The sequence below is a fragment of the Pieris napi genome, chromosome 18, assembly GCF_905475465.1.
Source record: "Pieris napi chromosome 18, ilPieNapi1.2, whole genome shotgun sequence".
In the NCBI taxonomy this organism is placed as follows: Eukaryota; Metazoa; Arthropoda; class Insecta; order Lepidoptera; family Pieridae; genus Pieris; species Pieris napi.
In genome coordinates, this window is record NC_062251.1 from 11,849,003 (window position 1) to 11,857,300 (window position 8,298).

Here is an 8,298-nt window from a genome sequence, read left to right on the forward strand (position 1 = left end):
ATGAGTTAAAACTTTCACATATTTCTTTTTTGTCCGTAATAGTACCAGCTGCCGTTTCAAGTTTGTCTGGTCCAGGTCTGTCATGCACTTTGTTTTTAGCTAAGTCATTTATAAGTCTCCACATTTTTCGTGGTTTACTAGAATTTTCTTCAAACCTCTTCAGATAATATTCACTTTTCGCTTTTCTTATATTGTGTGATACTCTTGCTTTAATATGTTCGTACTCTGCTTTTAATTTCGTGTCCACCGCATTTGTTTTATATTTTTGCCATAATATGTTCTTGCTATTTATCTCTTCTAATAGTTCTTTTTTAATCCAGTCTTGCCGCGGAGGATTCAATGTTTTAAATTTTGTGATTCTGCACTTATTTAAACAGGATTTCAGTTTCCCTGCCAATTCATCATACTCTACGTCTTCATGATTTTTAGGATATTCATCCAGGCATCGATAAAGTTTGCTGAAGTCAACTGCGTTGTATTGCTGTTTTATGATAGTTGGTGGTTGGTATTGCTTTATCTCTAAAAGTATTTGTTTGTGGTCAGACATTGAAGATTCCGTAGTGATAAAATGAAAATTATTTTCACTTAAATTACAAGATACATGGTCTAACATTGTCCTGGTTGAGGTTGTTTCGCGGGTACAGTATTTTGGGCTTATTTTGTTCAGGATTTTGTAGTTGTTCTCTTTTAAGGTGTTCTTATATTTGCGTGTCGCTGAGTCCGGGTTGAGTAAGTCCAGGTTGTAATCGCCAAAGACTATTGTTCGTTTCAATTTGTGTAATTGTTGTGAATATATCTCGAGAAAGTTATCCATTTTTATTTTATTAGGCTTATAAATGGCACCGATATTTAGAGAGAATTTTTTCACGTATACCCAGAGATAATGAGTATCATCGACGCATTTTTATTTATTTATTTATTTGTAAACCTACAGCTAACATAAATTATATACAATTACAAACAGTTACATTAAAAATATAGCCAAATATGGAATACATAATAATACAATTAACTACAAAATGGTTCAAGAATTTATAAAAGGAAACAAACAAATAAAAACTATTCAATACGTTTATCTAAGTGGTACCTAATTTGGTTGTGTTGTATGATGGTGTAAAAGTGAGGGTAAGTACGTGAAGGTGTGTATGTGGGGTATGCTCATGATGCAGATGATTTTGTGCTATGGATATTCTTAATACTTCTTTTAATCATATTCCGCGACAGCTTAAACAGGTCGAGGCTTAAATATTGGTCGTTGTATGTCCGGGCTGCGCGATACAAAACTGAGTTCCTTGCATAGTTAGTGTTAATGTGAGGAACATGGAACAAAGCACGATTACGAGTCTGGTAGGCAGGAACAAGGAAGGGCAATTTTTCTAGAAGGGAGCTACAATTAATTTTATTTGAGATGATGTCATGTAGTAGCAATAAATCATATTGTTTTCGTCGAGAGTCTAAAGTATTAATTTTAAAATGTTCACACGCGTCATTATATGTATTAAACTTATTGTAAGTCTTATAGGAGATAAATTTTATGAAGTCTTTTTGGATCTTTTCAATTTTTTCTTTGTGTACAGTGTAACTAGGTGACCAAACCGAGCAACCATATTCGAGAATACTTCTTACGTACGTATAGTATAGCACTTTCATACAGTCGACATCATGAAAATGTTCACTAACACGTCTTACAAAACCAAGCTGCTTATAGGCCTTGTCAACTATTGTGTCAATATGGTTATTATACGTCATTTTATAGTCTAACCATATACCTAAGTCACGAACACAATCTACTTCTTTTACAGATTTGTTATTAATATGATAGCTAAAGTTAAATTTGTTTTTTTTTCTGGTGAATGTTATTTTGACACATTTAGAAGCATTAACCGATATTCGATTTTGTCTATAATAATTGGAAAGGTTATTTAGGTCGGCCTGAATTTTGTGACAGTCTCCTTCTTTGTTTATTTTTAAATATATCTTTTTGTCATCAGCGAACATAAGGTAATTTGAATCTTTAATGGTACTATTTATGTCATAAAGATATGCATTGTATAACAGGCAATTTTTCTTCAACAAGGTGATGTTTGAGATTGTTGTACACAAATATTGACACTCCACCGCCCCTTTTATTTTCTCTATAATTAAAGTAATGGGTATAGGAGGGTATCTGGAGCATTTTTGCCTCATCTTCACTCTTAATCCAAGTTTCCGTTAGTATAATGATATGTATGGTTACTTGTAAAGAAGCGATAATACATCTAAGCTCATCGAATTTTCCAGGTTTGACAATACTGCGAGAGTTGGCATAGAAAAATTTCAGAGATTTTTTTGTAAAAATAATATCTGTGTAATTGTTGGTTATTTGGTAAGTTATTTTCTCTTTGGACGTCATCAGTTTTTTGGAGTTTCCTTTATTGTTGTTTCTTGCGTTTATAAGTTCGGTTATATGAGGTAAAGCTAGTTTTTTGTAATTGTTGTAATTTTTGGTATGTTGTTTACATATTTTATAGTGAGATCTTTTTCACCCTTTTCGATCCTTAGGGCAAGTTCGTCTCGCAGACCTTTTAGCTGATCTCTTTGGTACGGGGTCATATCTGAATAAACTCTAACGGGTTTACCAATTTTACTCTTGTTTTTTAAAATATCGGTAGCGGCGCGTTTATTCTCGAAGACGACTTTTATCGGACGTGGCTGTGAGGGGTTAACGACTGCCGGTTTACCTAAGCGAAACACATGCACTATCTTGGGGTCAGGGATTGGTATTGGATTGAAGGCGTCAGCTATCTTAGCTTTGTCGTAATCCTTTCTTTCCTCTGAAGAACATGATTTTAATTCCGGTATACCAAACACAATAACATTGCAACTGCGCTTCTTTCTCTCCTCTATTTCATTTATAACAGTATCCAAGTTGACAATGGACGGTTGAGTGGTCTTCAGAACCTCGACCTCTTGTTGGAGCTCAGTAACCAATCTACGCAACTCTGGAACTTGTCTTAAACCGGTCTCACAGTCATTACAAAGATACGATAGTTTGTGCGTCTGAAGTCCAAAGACACGCAGTTCGGTCGCAGAAAGACCGTTGCATTTGTTACAAATGAGTCGGCAACACCCTTTGCAAGTTACTTTGACATTTTTCTCGTCCATTTTAGCAAGACACTTAAAACATTGAGACATGATGGGACTCTTTAATGTCAATATATTTATTTTATTTTTTTTCTTTGTTTTTTGAGGGTAGGTCTTTTATAGCACTTTTAAATTACTAATTTTTAGAGTGTTACACAACAATAGCTATGTTTCCAATAGTTCTAGCACAAGTTAAAAGTTTTCTCCAAATCACATACACTTTTCACTACAATCGCGCGTATACAACCATATAATTAAAATAAAAAACACAGGAGCTGCGTAATACGATGTTGACAGGTTGACGACGCGGCGAGTATTCATTATTTATGTAATGAAACATTATATTTTTTTAGGAATGTTTGGTTTATTTGATAAAAATTATATGTAATGGATATATGTATTGTTGTGTGTTTGCATCTTTTATTTTGTTAAGTGGGGATGTTGAAATGTATAACAAAATATATACCTACTAGCGCCATCTGCTAGACTATGTGTTAATATTGTTTTCTCAATAAAGTGTCAGTTGACAGTTGTTACCCGACCTCTGTGCGTATCTTTTACACTAATCCAAGGTATAAAATTCCGAAGACTGAGTATAATCTTGATTTACTTAGCTTAAATTTACAGCCGTTTATATTTCCCTCTCAATGCTGTTGTTCCCTCGTAACCAAAATATAATTAATGAACCCTTCCGCAAGTAATTAACGTTTGCCGAGCGTCAAATCCACACCTATACATCATATTTTTTGTTCGGCCGCAATATTCATGACGAATGATTATGCATTCGTAAATACAGCTTGAAGGGTTTTAAAAGCGTATTATTGTATACATAAATAAAACATTCCATTTATTAGTTACTGAAACTAAACTGTTTTATTTATTACCTGAAAATTGTAAATTTTTCTGTCATAACTATTTTTATTTACAACTAGTAGACTCGGCCAAGCGTTGCTGTGGGTAAGATTTTTGTTATATTACATAGTAGTAAACTATTCAAGAGAAACGGCAGGAGAACACCAATCCACCATGCTTTTTTGGTAGTTATGACATTAAATTGTAGCTTATGTGAAACGTTGGTATTTATTTTGATAAGGATCAATACCTAGGTACGAATAAAGAGCCTTTTCTAGCGGTGGTATTTTAATAAAAAAATAATAATAAAAGAACGCTTATTGTGACGTAACTATAAAAGATAGAGACATGCTGTCGCGACATTTTTTATAGATAGTGATGTGTCCTGAAAAATTGTAATACATCATTTTGTTCTATCATTAATAGTTTTCACAGCGCACGCGATTGAAGTAAGTTTTTGTTTATTGGAACGAAGTTCCTTATCGCGCGTTGTGAAAGGGGGCTAGACGGAAAAAATTCTTACGAAAAGTTGTCACGACACTTTTTTGCTATTTGCTATTGTAATACACCGGTTCTCGTCTGATCACCAAAGTTAAGCAACGCCGGGCGAGGTCAGTACTTGGATGGGTGACCGCCTGGAAACACCTCGTGATGTTGGCTTTTTTTTTCTTTTGGAATCTCTTAACTAAATTAGTCGTAGTAAACGTACACCAGAATCCCTGTACAATAAATGCGGGGTCCCTAGTTTCCTTGCAAAATACAATACCTTTAAAAAATATTCATTGTAATTCTGCGAATTCAAAACTTAGTGAACAACAACAAAAATATAACAACGAGAACACCTTATACAAGGAGATGAACAAGATGAGACTGAATTAAAATATCTGAACCACGAAATGCGAAATATGCTTATTAATTGTGCCACTTAATTTTATATTTAGGTTATTTTACTATTTAATCCCAGCGTAGCACAAGGACTCATACTTCTTCCTCTTCTAGATTTCTGGTCTCTTAAAACTTTATTAGACGATGAAATATAATATTGGTGTCGAGAAAATCTATCATACTGTTATGATACCATTTAAAATATAAATTAATCGAAAGGAACTTCGTTCCATCCGGGTGTCCCTTGACACCTCTCAAGTTTTTTTTTTAATGCCGTGGGGTGCCGGCTCATAGAATAGCACCTCTCCATCTCTACCCGTGGGTGTCGTAAAAGGCGGCTAAGGGTTATTAAGGCGTAGGGAAGTGACCCCATCGCCCTCTGGTGGGATAACACGACGCGTAAGCCGCTCCCGACTGGTTCTTGCTGAAAAATCTAGCGGGATGCGGCCTGAGAGAGAGACACAAAAAAAAAAAAGTAGTGTTTCGTAGCATACGAGGCCAAGGCGCTCGTGATGTTGGCGAGCCAGGCGCGAGGCTGATTTCGGACATTTGTGTTACTCATTCATATTTATGTCCAGAACACCTGAATTCCAAGCTTTGGTGCCCGGCGATGGAATGCATGGCCGGAGGGTTAAATCCGGTCATTAGGGTACCAAAGAGGGGAGCTACCCCACTTTAATATGAAAAGCAGTCAAAGCATGGAAAGTAACGAAAATGTAAAAACTACCCCAGGAGGGTTAAATCCCTCCCATGACCAAGAGGTCATGGCAGCCGGTCCGCATCGTATTCTGGGGGTGGACCACTCCCGTGCAACAGATTCCAAAAACAAACAACCTGGCATAAATACGGAACAACTGAATAAGCTTACGGACTGTAGCGGAAGGTTGGAGGAGTGCCCTAGCGCTTTTCCGCCACCATCTACACAAGGAGAGAAAACTGTACCAAAAGAGCGCAGAGGTCCCCTCGAGTGCATTCCGAGTATGGAGCATCATCGGCGCGCAGTGCGACCAGGAAGTTCACCATGGCTGACGAGATGGAATCAGACTCAACCGGCTCCATGGTAATCATAGGCTCAACGCACAACCATCAGAGTCCCCGAGTCGTGGGTGAAGCTCCTTGCACCCCGGGGGAGAAGCTGCGCTTTTGGCAACCTCGTAAGAAAACGAGACAGGATGATGAAGAGAGCAGCTGCAGCGATAGCCCGAGTCTGTCGCGCGATCGCACGAAAGCGGGTTACCAAAGAGCGCGGAGGGTGCAGAGGGAGAGCGAAGTCGAGGCGGAACTCGCGGCTTTAAATGAGAAACCCATAGAGACGGGTACGCTCGGTAGCGCTAGAAGACGAATTGAAGAAAACCTAGCTGCCGTAGAGAAGGTCGCTAGGTGTTCGATGAACCTCAAAGGCACCTTCGTTGCTGCACTCAAGAAGGCCGTTGTTGCAATTAGGACAGATGCAGATAGCCTAGCAGTGCAAACACTTTTAGACGACACACGCGCCCTTCAGATAGAAAATGAACGCCTTCGGGCATAACTGGATCTCTTACAAGACCAAATGCGCGAGCTTAGGTCGTCACTGCAACAAGCTCGGAAGGATCGCCCACCTTTCAACGTAGAAGAACTGGAGGCTCGAATTATCCGCCAGGTGGGTGAGTGCCTAAATACTCAATTTGAGGATATCGGACCACAACCCAACCAAGAACCGCCAGGGGAAAAGGGGAAAAGGCGCAACGACAGTCGAAACGTCTGGCGAAAGCGGCGAGATCGAAAATGATGGAAGGCGAAAACCTCCCTATAGCCTCACTCGCAGTTGCATCCCCGCACACACCCCCTTTATCGCTGTCCATCCCTGCCGCGGAGGGCTGGAAAATTGTCTCCAAAAAAAGCCAAAGTGCAACAACAGCGACTCCAAGAAATGCAAATGTTCCAAAGTCGAAAAAATCTAAAGTAGGCAAGCCCCCTCTTCAACCACTGCCCAAGCTAAAGGTGCCCCGCACCGCTGCGATAGTACTTACAGTGCCGAAGGACGCCGAGGCAAGAGGGGTCACCTATGCTGCTGCTCTAAAGGAGGCTCGGGCCAAAGTGGATCTGAAGGAGGCCGGTATCGAGGCCGTTAAGTTCCGCCGCGCCGCCACGGGAGCCACCATAATTCAAATTCCCGGGGTGGGTAGCGGGGAAAAAGCCGACACTTTGGCCAAGCGACTCAAAATAGCATTAAGTGACTCCGGGATTAAAATCACACGGCCTGTAAGATGCGCTGACGTCCGCGTCTCTGGTTTAGATGACTCTGTCACTCTGGATGAACTGCGCGAGGCCATCGCGGCCAAAGGCGAATGCCCGATTGATCAGATAAGGGTGGGCCGCATACGACAGGACAGGTCGGGCCTTGGCGCGGCCTGGGCCAACTGCCCGGTTTCAGCCGCCAAGAAACTGCAAATGGGGCATTTCCTCGTCGGCTGGGTAGCGGCGAGCATAAGCGTCGCAAAACCAAGAGAGCTGCGGTGTTTCCGCTGCTTGCAGGTCGGGCACGTAGCCAGCCGCTGCGTGTCAGAAACCGATCGTAGCCGACTGTGCTTTCACTGCAGTCAGCCCGATCACAGGGCAGCCGCTTGTAGGGCAAAACCAAAGTGCTCGCTCTGCGAGGAGGCGGGCAGGAAATCAGACCACAGACTGGGAGGTAGCAGTTGCACTGCTCCCAGCGTGAGGGTACCTAGGTATCGCTCGTTACCTAAAAAGAAGACACCTACAAAGTCCCCGCGCAATAATGCGCCTATGGAGGTTCGTATCGAAATTGTAGCCAATCAATATGACCCTGCGGTTTCTACAGAGTAATATAAACCACTGCGCCGCAGCGCAAGACCTACTACACCAGAGTATGGCGCAGTGGGACATCAACGTCGGCATAATATCTGAGACCTACGTAATACCGGATAGAGGAAACTGGGTGGGTGACCTCGATGGCTTGGCCGCAATCGTCGTTACACCGGCGGACGGTTCGCCCTGCATCGGACCAGTTAGAAAAGGCCACGGCTATGTGGCAGCAAAACTGGGAAGCGATATGTGCATCATCAGCACCTATTTCTCCCCCAATCGCTCTTTGGCTGAGTTTGAAACCTATCTAAGGGAACCAGATAGCGTAGTGGACTGGAGCCGCCCGAGACATTTAATCGTCGCTGGGGACTTAAACGCAAAGTCTGCGGTGTGGGGATCATTGGTGACCAGGCCGCAGGGAGAGACGCTAGAGAAATGGACTGTTGGGCACAATCTGTCAGTTGCAAACAGGGGCTCCGAAGCTACATGCGTGCGAGCGAACGGAGAATCCATCGTAGATGTAACATTCGTAAGTCAACATCTGTCCCGCTGGGTCCAGGGCTGGGAAGTCCTAACGGGGATTGAAACCCTATGAGATCACCGTTATATCCGGTTCCGTACTCTCGCCCCGTC